Source organism: Tiliqua scincoides, chromosome 5 (assembly GCF_035046505.1).
Source record: "Tiliqua scincoides isolate rTilSci1 chromosome 5, rTilSci1.hap2, whole genome shotgun sequence".
Classification (NCBI taxonomy): domain Eukaryota; kingdom Metazoa; phylum Chordata; class Lepidosauria; order Squamata; family Scincidae; genus Tiliqua; species Tiliqua scincoides.
Window position 1 is genome coordinate 19,916,061 of NC_089825.1, and position 20,867 is coordinate 19,936,927.

Here is a 20,867-nt window from a genome sequence, read left to right on the forward strand (position 1 = left end):
CCGGCTGTGTCCGAAGGTCCTCTGAAGGAAATGCCCGAACTGGCTCACAAAGTTCCATCGAAACAATTTACAATGTATAAAACAGTAAACAAAGTAACAAAAAAACCATAAAAAGAATTGGGGGTCAGCTAGTTAGACCAGGATAAAGCAGTTAAACTAAACACCACTTGCAGAGGCACAGGAGCAGATACCAACCCATCACCCAAACTCATGATAAACAAAAACATCACGCAGAAGAAACATAAAACAAGCACCGTAATAAGTAAACCAAGGTTTCTTGACATTTTCGTGTAAAATTTCGATCCTAAAAAGGTAAATGGAAGTTTAGCAGTTGCCTGCAAAGGAGCCAGGAATTCTACCCTTTACACTGGCATCCCCCAATGAGCACACGAGACAGAGCTGGGATCCAGGTGCAGACTGAAGCTGGGCACCTGAAATGGCTTCAGCAACAGCTGTGCCATGCCCAACTATCACCTGGAGGCCAATGGGCTCCTGGGATTTTCCTGCCTCTGCCCCGCATGCCCCAAGGGAGCCATGCAAAGGGCGCCGGGGCTCTATGCACTTCAGCACAATTCTATTTATAATAATACAGGTGGAGCCTATTTATACGCATGAGTTCCGTTCCGTGACCCTGGTGCAATTAATAAAAAACGCATTGTGCTAAATTCCATAGAGTTAAGCAAATAAGCTGCAGCCTGACACTTGGGGCTGGAAGGAAACTAAGGCAGCTGTTAACAACCCCGTCCCCTCCTCCCCGTTGCCAGCTGTCCCCATTTCTTTCACAGGTGGGATGCTGAGCTTTTAAGAGTCCAGTCCTATGTGTTTCTACTCAGAAGTAAGCCCCATTGTAGTCAATGGGGCTTACTCCCAGGAAAGTGTGGATCGGATTATAGCCTAAATCTCATGCTTTGCTTGCTGGGAAGACTTGCTTGCTGGGCTGTTTTGTAGGCTGAAACATGGAGAGCCTGCACCATTTCAGTTGGGGGGGGGAACTGGGAAACACTCCCTGGGTTTTTTAAAGCAATCCTCTCTGTTGCTACTGCCCCTGCCCCTGTGTGTGCATGAGTGGGAGAGAGAGAGAGAGCTCCACCTTGCTGTACATGATCTGGCTACAGAGGTTTTCTGCCCCCCTTCCCCTCTTCAGCCTCTCTGCTGCCTCAGGGGCTCCAGGAGTCTATTCTTTCGCAAGGGGAACCTCTTCCATGGCTCCAGGGCTATTTCCCTGTCTGGTCGAGGGGGAGCATTTATGTAGTGTTTTGGGCTCCCTTGAAATGAAAAGGGCAGAGGAGGCAAAGTTGTGTACGACTTTCAGTTCATCCCACCCCACCGGAGTTTGAGACAAATCAGAAGATAAAAAATCCGTGGATAAATAGGTTGCACATGTATTTGGTATCCTGCACTGTCATTCCAAAGAGAGTGTTCAAAGTGGCTTGCAGAAAAATGAAACAGTCTGAAAATAAACTATCTGCAAAGACAACTTTCTAATCTAAAATACATCAAAATACAAACACCATAGTATGCAAAGCAGCACTAAATGGGACAGCACAAAATACTTCTGCCTATGACAAAAGCCTTAACGTCAGACCTTAAATACTCAGAGAAAGTCCAGTTATGATTGGGCCAGGCAGGTGTCCCTCAGAAAGCTTTCTGAAATTACGGTGCCATGAACAAAAATCCCTGTCTCTTATACCTACCCACCTCACTTCGAAAGATGGAGAACTAAACGGAGCAAGCCCTCAGATGCTGAGGGTATGGGAAGGCACATGTGACAATGCAGACCTTCAGATGTAGTTTTTGGTGAATTACGCTGAATTTGTTTTTCGCTTTAAAAAACGGGGTTAGCACATGGTCAAACTAGATGCGCACACACAAATGCACACCAAAGAGACATACTTCCAATGAAGCCAGAACTGCCATATGGGTGGCAGTGCCATATGGGTGCCATATGGGTGCAGGAGGTCTGGCTCAGTTGGTAGAGCTGCCGCCTTGTATGCCTGAAGATCTGAGGCTGCCAGTTCGAAACAACTGGAAGTACCCAAGAACTGATGACACGCTGATATACTGATGAGCTGACCCTCGGTGGCAGAGAGGAGTTGCCATCAAGTGGAGTGTGGGAGGCGAAGGGCCAGAGAGAGGCCAGACCGGGAAGGAATCCAGCTGGAACGAGGTGTTCTATGAAAGACTAGAACTATTCAATTGTAAAAATCCCTATGTACAGCCTGCCTATATAAACCGCTTGGATTAAAGTCTGTAGACAAATCTGATGACCAAAGGAAGGTGGTATATAAATACCTGTATAAATAAATGAATGAATGAATGAATGAATGAATGAATGAATAAATATGGGTGGTCCCAATCCTGATTGGGATCGAAGCATATGGGACAAAGGAAGTTAACTCTTTTCCCCTTCGCATCATTTTCCCATCCAAAGTGGCTGCTTGCAGGACTTGCTGTTTGCAGGTTGGCGCATGTCATTCTGAGTGAAAGAAAATGCACTCCTGGTTAGGAGCAAACTCATGTCTGGTCTGACCCAGAGACCTGGGTGGAAAGAGGGCTACAGAGATGGATCCCTCCAATGTATCAACCACATGCCTTTCTAGTCATTGTAGCACAGCCAGGTGTGCAGAGCCTGAGATATGTAGAAACTTGTTTCGATGATATTCCACCTGACATGCAGGACAGGCTTGCCTCCACATGCCTCACACAGGAAGCTGTGACAGTCACGCCAGCACCATTCATTCTATGACCTTTGGCAGTTATGAATATTTATAGGATTTGGATGCCAGTCAGTGATGGCCAGGTTCAGCTACCAATGAAGATGCAATTATGCTGATTTATGAGGTTACTATAAGTTCTCCTCCACCCATCACTGCACAGAACAGCAAGTGGGTGAAACATCTTTCGCTAACTACTCCAGGTACAATAATGCACTTGGGAAGCTTTAGGAACTGTGGATGACGAGATAGTCAGTGGAACGTTATGCTTCAGAACAATCGCTTAAATCAATCCCAGCTGTTAGATTTCAATTCTTAATTATATATCAGCAATGGAAGAGAAAGTAATCAGCAGTTGCCTCTACCCTGTCGTATCTGCGATGCATTTCTGCTGTTGATTTATGGTTCTCAGCCAACTTTTTTTTCTCTTGAAAAACAGGGTCCAAATTTATTCTTCCTGGATAAATCTTCCTCTATGCAAAATATGCATAATTACATACAGATTCCATCACACTTTTCTACACTGCAAAAAGAATTCGGTGTGCTCAGGTTTTTTATATGCTTCCATTGCCAGTTCTTCTTTTCAAAAGTGGTAAGAAATCGCAGTTTGTGATTGCAATTTTTAAAAGTTTGAAAACCCTGGAACTGGTTTTGGACCACATCAGCATATCCTGACACATCTCCTACATTTGAAATCTCAACAATGCCAACACTAATTCAAGTTAACTGTGAGAGTTTTGTAAAAAAGAATAAAATCTCAGGATTTTTTATGTGGAAGTCTCTTCACTGCATTTTGGTATGGTCGGGTTAGCAGAAAAAAATGTTCCACAACATATCAATGAAACAAAAAAACTACTAAAAACTGAAGCCCTATTGTTGTTTCTGTTAAGATTTTATCTTATTAGGACACAATTAAGACAAATCAATTCTAATGTAGATTGTAACATTACACTGAATGTAAACACTGAATGTGATGTATCCATTTGATGTAATGGTTGCAATTGTTTTGCCACATTCACCAACACGTTTACATGGAAGTAAATCATCCACAAAGTTCCAGTGCATGCATGAACCACCTCTACTGGAACACTATGTTTGAACTGATGTCATGTGTTACGAACGTTCTAGCTGTGTTGATTAATACGTGATAGCCTGAAAGTCATTACATGATGTTACAGTCAATGAGTGCTGAACATGCATGTGTGAATGAGATACATCAGATCAATTTCCACATATGAAACTGTGCCCTGAGATTTGTAATGTCTCTGATGACTTCTGGGCATGAGCTCCAATGAAAAGAATTGCATTTGAGGTGATATCAAAAGTATGTTTGTGATCCCTGATTGTTTGATGCTTCGCACATGCAAGTTATCATTGATACAACTATCACTTGATAGCCAATGAGCAATGAACATGTAGGTATGAACTACCCCAGCAAGCATAAGAAAGCAGGTGAAATTTTAGCAAAGATGAATGTTTTCATTACATTAATTCAGCAGTGAAATAAGCTGCACAAAAAGTTAGAGAGTCACCATTCTTGTAGGTTTTCAGTTATTAAATATCTACTGGTGGTGTTATACAGACAGGACATCAGAATTTAGGAGTGGGCTTGGATGAGATAAGCTATTGGCATGACTCTGCCTCCAGGAGTGCTGAATTTTAGTAATGGTGTTGCCTTATATTTCTTGCCACTTTTAATGGAAATCACTGCCTAGGCTCAAAAGTATGTAAGTACATTAACAGCGTAGGGCTCCATCTCAAATCCATGTCAGGGGGCCATGAAAAAGTAGCTATTTAACAAAGTATATTGTGCCATTCTGTAATAACAGAAGCAATTACAATATGGTCAGGATCTGGAATCCGTTAGAAGACATAATGGAAAGAAAGTGAAACGCATAAATAACTCATCAATTTGGAATTCTGCTTTTAAAAATATTGAATGGCATCAGTTGCAACCAAGATTAACGGCCTGTAAAATGTATTTATAAGTCAGGCTCCCTGCTTTACCAGAGCTCACAAAGAAGCATCAAAACCTCAACAAAGGAAAGCTTTCTAGCTTCCGCCCAGGAATCTCAGACTCAAGATTTAACTCATCTTATTCCTCACATTTGTGGTTGGAAACTCCTGCACTTGCTTTGGATCTTATTTTTTATCTTTTCCTGCAAAGATAGCCAATATGGGCCAAAGATGCCCTTTGATGACACAGTGATGCTATATATCTCAGAACAGGCAAGATGTTATCTGCATGTTCCCAGCCCTGTGCTTGCTGAGATAACTGGAATGCAGGAGCAGAAGACACCACAGTGTATGAGATCAGCAGGCAGGAGGGGTGGTTAATCTTTTCTGTACTGACTGATTTTCCCTGTGGTGAGTAATATGGGGGTTTCAGTGCTACAGAATAAGAACTGGACAGAGTAAGGTCAGTGACCTGTAATTACAATTAACAGACCTCCCCACCCCACCCCTAATTATTTCAGGAGACATTCATGTATGTGTAAAGAACTATGCTGTTGAATTTCAAATGCAGCAACTGTTACCCTGCACATGCCTGATCTTGTCAGATCTCAGAAGCTAAGCAGGGTCAGGCCCGGTTAGTACTTGGATGGGAGACCACCTGGGAATACCAGGTGCCGTAGGCTTATACCATAGTCTTTCGAGACTGTGAAGGTTGCCAATCATAACAAGTGTTAACTTTTAAACATTACATAACATGAATTGGAGAGGATGGTTGGAGAGAGTAGCCTGTTTCAGGGCTTTCAGGATCAGCACAGGGCCGATCATAATAATAGTGTCACCATTCTCATTTAAAATGGAGCATGTAGGATTTCTGTGGTCGATCACATGCTTTGCATGCAGAAGGCCTCAACTTCCAACTCTTGTATCTCCAGGCAGAGGTGGGAAAGACCCCTGCCTGAGATCCTGGAGAGCCTCTGTCAGTCAGTGCAGGCCAGTGATTTTCAGTGTTTTTCTTCTCATGGCACACTGACCTCTGTGTTCTTCTCTATGCTCCTTTGCCTCTCGTGATGTCACTTCCGGCTTCCAAGAGACCCTTCCAGGTTCTGCAGCTCTATTTCTAGGACAACTGTCCATAGTGATGAATGGTCTGTCCCTCTTCTTCCACCAGCTCTGCCAGGACAGACCATTCATTACGACAGACACATTGCTCTAGAAACAGAGCCACAGACCCCAGAAGTGTTTTTCAGAGATGTTGAAGCCGTGCTCCAAAGTCTCATGACACACCAGGAGACCTTTTGTGGCACACTGGTTGAAAATCAATGGTGTAGAGAATCACGGAGCTAGATGGACATGTCTCAGATAGGATTGCTCCAGGATTTGCCTGGAGTCTCCAGGAACCAGTATCAATTTCCAGCTACGGAAAGCAATCCTGGAGATTTTAATAGGGCCTCTGTGGCTAAATAGCATTACAACATGTTGGGGGGGGGGGAACTCCAGGAATTGCTTCAGGCAAAATTGGCAACTCTAACTTCAGTATAAGGCAGCTTCACACAAGCTAATATGTTCAAGATCAGAGATGGCAAGAAGAAATTCTCAGCCTACAAGCCCAGCCTCTACCAGATTCAGAAGTCCCATAGAGGGTGGCATTGGTTGAGAGCTCCCCAAATCCTGTAGCCAGAGCTGCATCAAGGTGATGCTCAGAGACATGGGCTAACTGTTAAAGGGCCTTTGATACAAGGTGTCCGAAATAGAGGCAGAGGCTCAGAGGTATCATGTGTACACACACATACCAATTCAAGTTACCTGGCAACCATAAAACACCGTCCTAATAAAAAATTAATGCCAAGATATTAAATTTTACATGAGATAAACAGTGTTTCAGACGACACTTAAAATATTCCCCTCATTAAACTATTGTAATAGTCCCCAATAAATCTTTTGAAAGTCAGTAGGATACAAAATTGCACAAATCCATGCATTATGTATTTATTCTATGGCACTGATTCAATTAAACCTCAGTGATGTGTTTTTAGCTGAAAGGGCTACATATGGAGAGCAGATTAAGCGAGGTGGAATTATTTGGATAAGATGAAGTTCTAATTAACAAACATACATTCAGTAGGAGAGAATGAATATATATTCTGTCTTTCAGTGAATCTGCAGGCATTTAAAACACACACACACACACACACACACACACACACACACACACACACACACACAACCAGACCATGTATACATTACCAGGCACTGAACCAAATTGGAAGTGGGTATAGCTCCTTAAATAGCTATATTATACAAATTCTTCCAGAGGCACTCTGTTTATAATAATTTATAGTTCTACCCACTTCTAGACTACACAGTGCTTGCGGACTAACATGCCTGCTGAGTTCTGGCTTCAGACATTTAGAGTAAACACATTCAGAGGATTCTTTACCATGAAAGTTACTAAAAATAAAAAGAGGCCACACAGTCGGTGTCACTGCTCTGCAATGCTGAGATGCAAAGGTGCCTCGTATATTAATAGCTACTCTATTAACCAAAAGCTGAAATGTAAAATGAGCATAGGAGTGGCGCCCAGAGTGTTAAAAGTACAGGGATTGCGACAATGCAGTCTCTTGCGACGTCTTGCATGCCCTCTGCTTCCTGACTGGCTGTTAATAAGAACATAAGAACATAAGAACATAAGAACAGCCCCACTGGATCAGGCCATAGGCCCATCTAGTCAAGCTTCCTGTATCTCACAGCGGGCCACCAAATGCCCCAGGGAGCACACCAGATAACAAGGGACCTGCTTCCTTGTGCCCTCCCTTGCATCTGGCATTCTGACATAGCCCATTTCTAAAATCAGGAGGTTGTACATACACATCATGGCTTGTACCCCATAATGGATTTTTCTTCCAGAAACTTGTCCAATCCCCTTTTAAAGGCCACATCCTGTGGCAGATGCCGTCACCACATCCAGATGCCGTCACCACATCCTGTGGCAAGGAGTTCCACAGACCAACCACACGCTGAGTAAAGAAATATTTTCTCTTGTCTGTTCTAACTCTCCCAACACTCAATTTTAGTGGATATCCCCTGGTTCTGGTGTTATGTGAGAGTGTAAAAAGCATCTGGCCAACATCCCTAATGATATGGCTTTCTGGGTCACAGATGGATTCTCTTCTTACCATCTTTTTCATGGCCTGTTCCTACCCCACATCTATAGATGGCCAGTCTCTATCGACTTCTACCCATGCATCCCATAGCCTGAAAAGACTCTGTGAATTCAGAGGCAGTGCAGTGCAGACTGCCTTTCTGCCAGAGGCGTACCACCCCTGCAGCAAAACATGGCACATGCCATGGGCGCTATCGAGGGGGGGTGCCATAGCATGCGTTCCAACTGCTTCCCAGCCAGGAAGCAATTGGAACACATGCGCCCTGTCAGCAGCCGGCCAGGTGAAATCATGCGGCCGGTTGCTGAGCGCGCAATCGTGCTCAGCTTCCCCATCAGGAGGCAGTTGTAGTTCAAGAATGCTGATGTCATCATGACGCTGTGTGGCATCATGATGTCAGGTGTTGCCCTGAACACCAGAAGCTCTGTGTATGCCAATGCTTTCTGCACACCGCTGCATCAAATAGTTTGCATTCCAGTGCTGTTCACGCGACTGTCTCAAAGCACAGTAAGCAGTTGAAAATTACACATTGGGAAGGTCATGAGAATATACCCTTATTTACATGATTGTGTCTTGTTCCTCCTCCTGGAAGCTTCTAGTATGCTGAAGGACTAAGGCTGGGGAGACCCAAGTTCAAATTCCAACTTAACCATGAAAATCACTTGGCAACTCAGTAAGTGTGAGCCAGTCACTCTCCTTCAGCCTAAACTACCTTATGGGGTTGTTGTGAGGGTAACATGTGGGGGAGAGGGTTATCAACATGACAAATCCGGGCAAGACAAAGATTCTCCTGGATCGGGAACCTGCTGGGCAGCATTGGTGTGTCAATCAGTTCTTGATGGGGTTACACTCCCCTGATGGATCAGGTACACAACCTCCCAGTTTTGATAGTGGAGCTCCTAGGTGTCAACCAGCACCAGCTGGTGCTCCAGTGTCACCCATTCCTGTCTTAGACAGACCTAATCACAGTTACATGTCTTAGGGCCCAATCGTATCCAACTTTCCAGTGCCAATGCAACTGCAGCATAGCCCCAAGGCAAGGGAACAAATGTTCCCTTACCTTCAGGGGGCTTCCATCACTACCCTCCCACCACAGGATGCGGCACATACCCCATTGGCATAGCTGCACCAGGGCTAAGTTGGATACAATTGGGCCCTTGGGAATAGACTACTGCTAGCATGCTGTATTTGGGGCTGTCCATTAAGATCTTCCAGAAAATTCAACTAGTGCAGCAAGCAGCTGCCCAGGTATGGAGAGGTGCCAGTTCTATGTTCATGCAGCACTTCGCTTGGTGCAGCTCTGTTGGCTACCCATTGTTTCTGGGTGCTGGTGATGACCTAAAGACCCCTTGCTGCTGCTGTTCTAATGCCAGATAAAAGCTTGCCTTTTCTGCCATACCTTCATATCATTATGATGAATTAGTTGCCTAATTCAGGTTGGCTCTGGACCTCTTGTTACCAGTTTTTTTAACTGTCTTTTTGCTGTCGATTTTTCAGTAGATTTTTAAAGTTATTATGGTTAGTATGTGAGTCACAATGAATCTGTGGGAAAGGTGCAAAATAAAAATCTTTTTAAAAAACGATATAATGGTAGCAGCAGCAGCAGCTATTAATTCCACTACGCTTTCAAGAAGCTTAAGATGGCACAACATGGTTCTTTCTCTTCCTTTTATCTTGCAACAGCCCTGTGAGATAGGTTAGGCTGAGAAAGAATGACTGAGCCACAGTCACCCAGAAATCAACTTTTGCCACCTTCAAATCAGGACAGGCCCAAGACCTCATGGTGCCTGGGGCTGTGTGCAAATGCTGCCAGTACCCTTACCAAGTTAAGCACCAACCCCTGCTCCTTCTAAAGGAAGCAAGTGTGGGGGAGGCTACCCCAACCTGCTGCCTGAGGTGACTGTTTCAGTTGGCCTCATGGATGGGCTGGCCCAGCCTGAGATAACTGGAGGAAGGTAAATAATGAATACATTTGTAAGAGTTAGCTCTTTTTATACTCACAGCCACCCTGTGAGGTAGGTTAGACTGAGAGACAGTGAATGCCCCAACGAATGAGCTTTACAGGTAAGTGGGACTTTGAGTTCAGGTCTTCCCTCCCACAGACCAATATGTTGTCTGCTGTACCATTTTGCCTCCCAGTTTCGATAGTGCACAATTCAAAAACTGACATTCTTTTGTCCTTCACCTGACTAAAATGAAAACTTAAAGAGCAGCACATGATGAATTCACTTGGTTTCTATCTTATTTATTGAACTGAGATCACGGCTGAAATCTTAAATTTCAGCTGTGGGTGTCGAGAGCTGAGCTTGAACACAATTTCTCTTTGCACCCTGGCTGCTTTGCTTTTGCACTGCACTGACACCATGAAAGCAGACCTCTCTACAAACAGACCTCAAAGCAGGCCACAGCTGGCTTTATTAGGAATCTATCTAAAGCTAACAGGTCAGGATACGTTTGTTTTGAAAACAGGGGTTTGCAGTTATCAGTGTTTTAACAGCTTTCTGCTGGGGAAAGAAGTTGTCTTTGTAGGCTTCTTGTAGAGCAGCCCTGATGTGAAGCTCCTTGGACCGGTCCAAGCCAGCAGAGCCTAACAGTGAATAACTTTGCTAGAGCACACAAATCATTAACCTCAGCACCGCTGTCATGGTGTAACAGTAAAGCTGCAAGACACATCTGTCTAAAGCCAGAGTTGTCAAGTTCCATCATTGTGACTGGAGCTGGCACAGAGATGTAGGAGTCAAGCTACAGGGGGGAAGGGGCGTTAAATTTTTCTTATAAGGATTCCTCCCATATGCTTCCTGCATGTCTCACTTAACCCAAATTTTAAGTCACACATTCATTCCGGATATAGGAGCATAGCAAAATGCAGCAGACCTCCAACCATTTATTGCTTATAACTCACTGGAAAAGATCAGCACACAAAAATTTAAATTGATGGACGAAAAAGAAGCAAGTGCCATTTATCTGAGGCCTAAGTCTGTTCACTACATGAGGAGATCACACAAACCCAGCCACACACACAGTGTCTTACTTACGTAATAGAATGGTTTTCTCCACTCACATAGCTGTTTCATTCTGAGGCCTTCTGGGCTTATCTCTGAATAATGTACAATGGGCATAAAGTAATGGTTATCTATATACTCCTTAAACATTATAGGGTGTCTTGAATGTATGGAACAACATAAGCAAAAAAAAAATCCAGGTGGTTGACTCAAGGAATCTACAGTCTAGATTTTGAGGAACACAAAAGCAGCAGAGAAACCATCAGGCCTCAATCTACAACCCAAAGCAGTGCTATTCAAACTGGGGCATCGTGACACCCAGCTTGAGGACCCTGGTCTCTGCCCCCTTAAGGGGCGGGGGCAGCCTAGAGGCGGGGGGAAGGCAGCGGCACGATCCCCAGGATCACGCCGCTCAAGGGGCTGCAGGGGGCCTGGCGTGACTTCTGGCAGGGCTCCCCGCAGCAGGGAAAGTGGATGCGGAGCGATCGTGCCCCGCCCCCACTAAAGCGGAAGTGGAGCGTGATCACTCCGCATCCACTTTCCCTGCTGCGGGGAGCCCTGCCAGAAGTTGCGCCGGGCTCTCTGCACCCGGGGAGGCTTGGGTAAGTGCACCCAAGCCCCTGCAGCCCCTTGAGCGGCACGATCCTGGGGATTGCGCCACTGTCTTCCCCCTGCCCCCACTGCCTCCTCCCACCGCCCCTGCAAGGACCTACTGGCTCTCAAACTCTCCCAGAGAGTTTGAGAACCACTGACCTAAAGGATACTTACGAATTCTGTTTTTTAGGTATACAGCTAAAGTTTTTTTTTTTTAAACTGTACAACTATTAAAAAAATGCAAAGTGTGAATACATTTGGAAACATGATTATTTATAGGCAAAGATACTGGAATATGCATAAAAGCCAGGGCTGGATGTGATACCTGTCTCAGTGCATATCCGGGGGCAAATCTGGGCTTGTTGCAGTATAACCTAAGGCACCACATGGGCTTTAATGCATCAAACTACACATCATGCTAAATACACTGTTGTTTAGTTTCAGGCAAAGGTTTACTCATGCTTAGGAGGCCCACGGACCTACAATTTGGACTGAAACTTTAGCAGGGATTTAACATTTAACCTCTGCCCTGTTTGAGCATGTTTAGGGTGATACTGCTGCTTCACAGTGGCAATTTTCAACAGGAAAACAGCATGGAATTAAGAATTAAATGCCCTCTTTCTCCATGCTGTGGTCTCAGTTCAAATGGTGGCCCTGTGCCGCTCCTAAACACAAGTAAACCTAATTCTATAAATATGCAATAATGCAGTGGTTCTCAAACTGTGAGTCTAAGACCCACCTATGGGTTGTGACCTAATTTTTGTTGGGTTGTGAAATGGACAGGGCAGATTAGGCTATCTGCAACAGGGTTAACAACCTGGGTTAACTTGAGCTAAGCCAAACCCAAGGGTTTAACCCAAGCTAAGGGTTAAATAACCTGCTACTTGGGGGAAGCACTGCTGCCCATTCACCATTACAGCCATACACATTGGCATTCATAAATCAGGCAGCAGCCTCCAGAGCAGCCATTTTCAACCACTGTGCCGTGGCACACTGGTGTGCCTCGAATTGTCCGCAGATGTGCCGTGAGAGTTTGGGGGAAGGGTAATTTGTTAATAGGGCCAATGGGATTGTGAGCTCCCCACCAACAGCACAGTGTGCCTTGTCAACTGTAAAAAAAACTGATGGTGTACCTTGACAATTTTAATACCTTGTCAGTGTGCCATGAGACAAAAACGTTGAAAATTACTGCTCTAGGGCCTCTAAAAAGCTTCGGAATCACTGCAACAATGCATCTAGCAACATGTGTGGTTTCACCCTGTTTTTCCCACTCTACACTTCTCGCTACTGTCCCCCTTGTCATACAGGGACAACAAATACCAACATACAGTATATATTGATCTCCCAACAGCAGCAACATGAGTACTTCCATAGTATCTCAAAACCAAGGCAAGTTGGCTGTACCATTCACAGAGAAGACTCCATGCTGACTGCTAAACAGTCAGCCAAAAGAGCTAGACATGAGACATACAGGTGGAGCCTATTTATCCGCATTAGTTCTGTTCCGTGCCTCGGAGCGATTAACAAAAAACGAATTGTGCTAAATTCCATAGAGTTACGCAAATACTGCAGCCTGACACTTCCGGATGGAAGGAAACTAAGGCAGCTGTTATCAATCCCCTCCCCTCCACTCCATACTCAGCCCTCCCATTGCCAGCTGCCCGGCTTCTTTCACAATTGGAATGCTGATCTTTTAAGAGTCCAGCCCTATGCGTTTCTACTCAGAAGTAAGCCCCATTATAGTCAATGAGGCTTACTCCCAGGAAAGTGTGGAGAGGATTGTAGGCTAAATCTCATGCTTTGCTTGGTGGGAAGCCTTGCTTGTGTCAGTGATAGCCTGCACCATGGGGGGGGGGGGAGATTCGGCAAACACTCCGGTCAGGGGCTCGTTGCCTGGCCAGCCCCTGCCTTACCTGGAGGTGCAGGGGGGCGGAGGACAGGCAGGGGAGAGCCATGGGAGGCTGAGGGCAGATCCCACCAGTCGCCCCTGCGGGCTGCCAGGGCTGGCGGGGAGCCATGGGTGGGAGGAGGAGAAGCCCCCAGAGAGGCACTCCTCCCCGAAGTGCAGGGGTGCCGGGGGACGGATGGGGGAGAGCCCCGGGTGGCAGTGGGTGCAAACTCCTGGCAACCCCCACAGACAACCAGGCACTGCAGAGAGCCGGAGGCGGGGGGAAGAGCAACCCCTTGGGAGGCACCCGGCCCCCTGCCCACAGCGATGCGGGCGGCGCGGCTCCGGCTATGGCTGCACCTCGCCTCACCCGCAGCCGGCTGCCTGGGAGGTGAGGAAGGGAGCTCCGCGGCTGGGTCTGGTGGGAGAGGACAAGCGGGGAAGCACACCAGCCTGCAATCAGCACCCACAGGGAGGGTGCCTCCCCCCATGGACGCTGCTGGGTCTTCTCGCCCCACGGGGGGGCTCAGCCAGGAGCAGGGTGGCAGGGAGACAGGTGGGGAGGAGGAGCAAGAGGCAGACCAGGGTGCAGAGCCACTCAGCTGGTGAGCAAGCCTCCCGCAGACTCAGACAGCAGGGTGTTGGTTGGCTCCAGGACCAGGTACCCGGGCTGACTGGGTGAGAGGGGTGGAGCTGGGAACTCCATAAAGGCCAGGGAGGCCAATGAGGAGGAGGAAGCCGGGCAAGGCTAACAGCCAGGAGGAAGGTTGCATGCCCATGAGACCCAGGCTACCTTAGAAGCCAAAGAGGGGGACCCGGGTGGTTCTAACCCCCCCTCTTTGGACCTGAGGCCACTCAGCCTCACCCCAGGGACCTGCCACAGGGTGAGTCTGAACCCCTTTTTGGCCGAAGGACCCTCAACCCCCTCCCCAGGATCTGACAACTCCCTGGGTTTTTTAAAGCAATCCCCTCTGTTGCTACCACACCTGCCCCTGTGTGTGTGTGTGTGTGTGTGTGTGTGTGAGAGAGAGAGAGAGAGAGAGAGAGAGAGAGAGAGAGAGAGAGAGAGAGAGCAAGCTCCACCTTGCTGCATGTGTTGTGGCTACAGAGGTTTTCCGCCCCCCCTTCCCCTCCTCAGCCTCTTTGCAGGCTCAGGAGCTCCAGGAATGTTACTGTTCCTTGCAAGGGGAACCTCTTCCAGGGCTATTTCCCTGCCTGGACGAGGCAGAGCCTTTTTGCAGTGTTTTGGGCTGCCTGGAGCAAGAGGCCAGTGCAGGGCAAAGGAGGCAAAGGTGTGTGTGACTTTCAGTACCCCCACCCCATTCTCATTGAGACAAACCTGCAGATAAAAAATCCGTGGATATATAGGTTGCACCTGTACTCTGTTTAATTGGCCAGTTAGTTTTCTTTGTTTTCAGTGTAATGAGTTCTTCTGAGCACAATTTACACTGAGACTATGATAATGACAGTATTCACTCTCAAGGCATCCCACGCTTTATTATGCTGCCAACCGCAGAATTGTTTTAAGCCAAATGCATCAATGTCTGCAAAGAAACACAAATATTGTATTCATTTTTATCATCTCTGGCAGCCAAGGGTCCTGTCACCATCTACATAACATACAGCCAATAACTCAGCCACATGACACCCTGAAGTTCATTCATCCATTCCAGTGAAGTAGAAATCTGCAACATTCAGCACAATCGCCTGCCCTCCGTGAAGTCCGGAGGGAAAGCAATCAAGGATAACAGTTAATCTGAAAGGCCATTTTTTACTCCATCTGCTCCAGGATAAGCTCAGGAAAAATTTTGTATCATGGTTCAAATTCTCTCCACCCCAAGGACGATGAGCGACAGCCCACAAACAAAACTACTCATTGATTTTACTAGAGTTTATGTTTAGCCATTTGTAAGTAAGATCCTGTCACCATATGTATTACCCTGCTCTTTAAGTGCTACAGGGATAGGGGGATGCCTTTGAACAGGTAGCTGCAAATTTATTTTGGGTACCAAAAAGCAATCATTGCAAGCTTCCTTTCAGGACTTTCTTTAGGATGTCCTAAACTCACAGCAAAATAAAATTTAGGAATTCGGCCCAGGAAGTTCAGCCTACTGGCAACTGCTCAGATGAAACCTGAAAGCCATGTTTTAGGAAGATAAGAGGTGAATGTAGGCATATGTCAAATGCTTTTCCATTTTGATGCTTTCAGAGCGAAAGAAATATTTCCAAACCCACCCACCCTTGTGACAATGTTATCCTTTGCTCGTTCACTGCCATATCTGCTGTTGCTGAAACAACTCAGGAGAGTGTGGTATCTAAGGGCTGCATCTGTTTCTTCACGGATTATTGAAGTGGGTGGTCACAGTGGGTGGAATGTTGTAATAACACTACATAACCAATCAAAGTTGACTCTGTGCTGATGTCAGAGGGGATAAATTAAGTCAGTTCAGAGTAAGGGCAATGTTTCTTTAATAGGCGAGGAGCTCTGGAAATAACTCCTACTGTCTTTTGTGGAAAGGAAAGGAGAAGATGTTCCTGAGAGTGTTGCAGGGCAGGCAGGTGCAAGAGAAAGGATCTGCCTCTACCTGCCACCAGCCACACATAAGTTGGGTGAAAGGAAATGGGATAGGGAGAGGCAAATGAGGTGAGCCAGGTGGGAGACAGGGATATGGGATGGGAAAGGTTTATATAGGGAGGAGGAAGAGGAAAGGGGTAGTGGAACACACATGCAAGTAGGAGACCCAGACCTGGGCCATGTCCTAGGGGCCAGCAGATTCTGACACTGACCCTGCATCCAGGTGTTGACCAGACCTTGACTTGCTTAGCTTCAAGTGCCTTCAAGACCTGGAACCAGGGGTACATACCAACTTAACTTCTTTCCAATAGCAAAAAGGAAAGAAAAGACTGTCCTGCGCCCATCCAGCATTCAAGTACCAACTAGGTTTTGCTTTGGCTATTCAAGCACCTTGCCTTTGCACAGAAATATAACTTACCACTTGCTAGGTGGCCAGCATTATCATGTATGCTTTTCCTCAGGATCTTAGATGCTTTACTTTCATCTGACAGACCAGGATTTTAAAATATACAACAGGAAAGGAGATTAAAGCACTTCATTTGTATTCATAATAGTGCAGAATAGAATGTATTACAGTGTGATCCGCGTATCCACGGATCTGACTCACAACGGATGCTATGGATACGGGGAAAGCCACTTTCACTTGCTTGTCAAACTGGAAGTGGCTTTCTGAGGCCTCTGAGGGGCCTCCTGAGGTCTGCAGAGGCCAGGATTCGTATATCAGTCGATTCCCATATCTGCAAGGGGTCCTGGAATGGATCCCCCATGGATAAAAAGACCCAACTGTACTATCACAACTACTACCACAACTTTTCAACAAAAACATTCTCAAAGAGGTTTACATAGTAAAAGAATAGGTCTAAGAAGCTGGTGTTTGTTTTAAAGGTACTCATAGTCTAAAATACACACTCACACACATACACACACACGGGAGACACCAGCAAACAGTCACTGAGAAAGATGCTTGACTGGGGACAATAGCTCTTCACAAATTACAAGAAAATTCCAATTAAAAGGTGCTTTTGGGGGCAGTTAGTAGGGGTACTCTGCAGAGTTTCCCCCATGCAACCACATTCCTTTGTTAATTGGCTAGTAATATCACAAATGTCTTCCTTAAATCCCTGCTAATCACCAAATAGATTTACCTGGGAAAAGATATCTCAGCAACACCACTCAACAGAGAATCTGCAGTCAGACAAATCAAGGAAGCCTCAAAGAGAACTGTCCTCATACCTGCCAGATAATCCCACTACATAAAATCATAAAACATTATTTCTAAATGAGATGTCCATTTGCAACATTTACGTGACATAGTTTTTGTTGCATTTTCCAATAACAGTTTGAAAGGACCAATAAAAATTATCTATGATCAAAGGGAACTTTTTCAAAAAGACTGAAGTTGTTTATGGCTAAGCTTTGCTCCCAACTATTAATAGCACAAGACATCCCATTGGATTACTTCAGTGAAAACCGATCTTTGAAATATACACACATACTCATCAAAATTCTTCCTGTTGGATCTGAGCATGAAACAGAAAGCAGCTATTTGTGGGAGACATCATAAGCACTCCGAAAAATGCTTCTCTTTCCCATGCGTGTAGGACTTAGGTTATCATTAGCCTGATTATAGAAAGTCTTCTTTTTAGAAGTGATCAAAGCAAGATTGATAACTTGTGCCATGAAGGCATTCAAATATATGACATGTATGTATACGTTTTGCCCGCTTCCTGTTCAGACATCACAGTTCAAGTTTTACACAAGGAATGGTCTACTGACATGCATTAGTTAATATAAAAAATGAAACCGCGCTGATACTGTATATGGTTTTCCAGTTTTGCCTAGCTTCCCTTCTAAGTAGATTCAGATCAGAAAGCCTGTCAAGATGATAGATGGTTGCAGAGGTTTCAAGAAGAAAAGCAGTGTTATGCAGAAGTCAAAGGCAGTTAGAAATGTATCGTGCTGAGTCACAAAAGCAGCTTCTGCTATTTCTCTGCCGGTTACTCTAAAGCAGTGGTTCCCAACCTTTAGGAGCTCAGGGACCACTAAGGCAAAATTTGGAGATGGCAGGACCACATGCAACCCTCCCCACCCTCGTACACAAAAAATACAATTAAATTTGTAACGCATAAGAAGATTATTTAATAATTAATGTGATGGTTGTGCTTGCATTTGCTTCACTAGCTGTGAAAGTCTTTACATGGAATACATGGAACACAAAATAATTCCCCCCCCAACTCAGAGGTTTTCATATCCACCCAAATCAATCCAGTCTCTTTTCCCCCACACCAGACCACATTAAGCACAGCCCTTGCCTCTTGTAAGTGTGGAAAAACACCTCAAAAAGGAAGAGGGTAAGCACAAGGGAATTATAGACAAGTCATGCAAGGTAGTTAAATGAGCCAACAAAAGCACACACATCCCTCCACAGTTCCTTTTCTTACACAGCCCTGGCCCTGCTCCCCCCACTTGTGAGTCCAGAGTCCTTAGGAAAGTGTTCAGCACAATTTAGGCAGGTTGGTCCTGAAGGAGAAGCACCAGCTCAGAGCGACATCTCAGAATGGCTGCTGCATGTCTCAGGAAAAGTCATTTTGGTGTGCACTGCAAGGTCTTTAGGGGGGAAAAAAGCCTCTCTTCACTTCCTGTTCTAATTGCTGTCATGCTCTAGCTGTGGACTACTTTGGTTGGAGCTAAGAGAGTGTAGCAAGCCTATAGGTAGGCTGTAGCCACAAAACAACATTTGCCTACTCTGCCATTACTTTGTGGAACTCCTTGCCCCAAGATGTGATGATGGTGTCTAGACTAGATGCCTTTAAAAGGGGATTGGAGAAATTTCTGGAGAAGTCCATCACAGTCACAGTGTGACTAACAGCCCCATTCTAGGCATGTCTACTCAGAAGTAAGTCCCATTATAGTCAATAGGGCTTACTCCAAGGTAAGCATGAATAGGATTGCAATCTGAGGAGATAGGGGAACTGGCCAAGTGTGGGGTGGGGGTGGGCTCCCCATGGACAAAGCTGCTGCTGCTCTCTGAGGAGGAAAAGTCAGTGGTTACACCTGCTGTACTTGGCTATGGTGGTGCCTGTTCTGCAACTTCTGGAATTGCTTCTCCCCAGGTGGGCACCTTGCAGTAAGACAGGAGAGATGCTGCCTGTTTCCCTCTCCAAAAGGGGTGCAAAAACCTGGTTGCCTGGATCCCTTGCTCCACCCCTGGGCGTTAGAAGAGCACATCCAGGGGGCCAATCCTGCCAACTGGGGAGGGGGTACCAGGGATGGGGATTGAGTTTATTTTTTCTCCCCTCACCTGCTGCCACACTGCCTCCAACTCCCTTCCTCTGTGTTCCCTGGCCAGCTGGAGTCTGCACTTCCAGGGAAATCACATCCAGAGAAACCCACTCCCAGGGAAAACCCCCCAGCCAACCAGCCAGCCAGCCATGCCTTTGGGAGACTGCTCCTTCTCCTCCTCCTACTCATTACTCCCATTCCTCCCCCTTCTCAGGCCCCTCTCCTCCTCCCCCCAGGCCCGCCTCCTCCTTCCCCCTCAGGCCTCCCTCCTTCTCAGGCCCCCCCCTCAGGTCCTCCCCCACCCACCCGTCCGCCCGCAAAAGGGACTTTCCAGGCTGGTTGGAGTCCTGATCTGACTCCTGAGAAACCAGGCTGCCAGGGCTCACCTTAAGGCACAGGGTCAAGGAATGGAGGCAGTAGGCTGGAGGCAGTGGGCAGCAGAGCAGCTCTCCTCTGCATGCAGCTGAGGCATGAGGCTGCACAAACACACGCGCACCTTACAAGGCGCCTGCGATTCACTTTTTGGCTTGTCTGGGCACTCATAGACAAAGAGGGAAGGGAGGTGGAGGGGGCAGGCAGGAGACTCTGCTCTGATTGGCTCTGAGTGGCTGCTGGCGCTGCAGAGGCTTTTTTTCTTCCTGGAAGGGCTTTTTTTTCTTTTTTTGCCAGAGACGTCATGGACCACCTGGGGGGGCGCTGTGGACCACCACTGGTCCACAGACCACGGGTTGGGAACCCTAGCTCTAAATTGAACTCTCACTGAGACACTCATCTCCAAGTAGACAGGGATGTGCATTATACTTTCCATCCTACAAAATAACTGAAAGTCTGCACCAAAATCACCCTACAGCAAGGAGATCTCTGAAATTCCACTGAAAGCAATGAAGTGCAGGTAGACGGCATCTGCATTTCAACCTGCACTGAAATGCAGCACTGATTTATCCCAACAGTCCTTAAAACTGAGAAGAGGAATTGCTCAATTCTGCTGTTCCAGGGGGTGGGATGAGAACTGGTTTCTGGTGAGGCGCATATGGGGATAGGCACTCTGAGACCAATTCTTTCACCCCACACTCCCTTTCCTTGCTGATATTATAATACTGTCATTATTATAATGCCAATATTACAGTATAATGCCGATGTATGATACAGTATATACGGTATAATATGGAAAGGCCACATCTGGAGAACTGCATCCAGTTCTGGTCACCACATCTCAAAAAGGACATAGTGGAACTGGAGAAGGTGCAGGAGAGAGCAACCAAAATGATTATTAGGCTAGGGCAACTTGCCCTACATGGAAAGGCTGCAGCATTTGAGTATTCACTACAAACACTAAATGCTTGCAAACCCAGATGGTTTTCAAGGAGGGCAGGAGAGGGCTGTTCAAATATCCCTAAGGAAACTGTCCAAAAGCATCCCTTTAGGAGCAGTTCTAGCAGCACAATGGTCACACAACAGAGGGTGTTTTGTTTATGGATGGACTGATTTATTTTATTATAAATATTTATATCCCGCCTGACTATTTTGTCAGAACTCCCAAGCTTGCCAAAATCAAGCAAAAGAACAATAAAACCAATCAGACGCAGTATCTAAAGCAGACGTACAAAGCAAAACTAATTAGTTGTAGATAAAGCAAGATTCCAGCAGCTTTGAACATCGTGGTAGTCAGTGGAGTAACTACAGGAGGGGTGGCTTAGT

At 46.1% G+C, this 20,867-nt stretch overlaps 1 protein-coding gene and 1 pseudogene across 12 annotated transcripts in view; one reads left to right on the forward strand and one right to left on the reverse strand.

Moving 5' to 3' along the window:
* The window catches only part of KIAA1217 (KIAA1217 ortholog), a 252,662-nt gene that overhangs the window by 168,499 nt on the left and 63,296 nt on the right, over positions 1-20,867 (reverse strand). The window lies entirely within an intron of this gene.
* LOC136655095 (5S ribosomal RNA) lies at positions 5,234-5,353 on the forward strand (annotated as a pseudogene).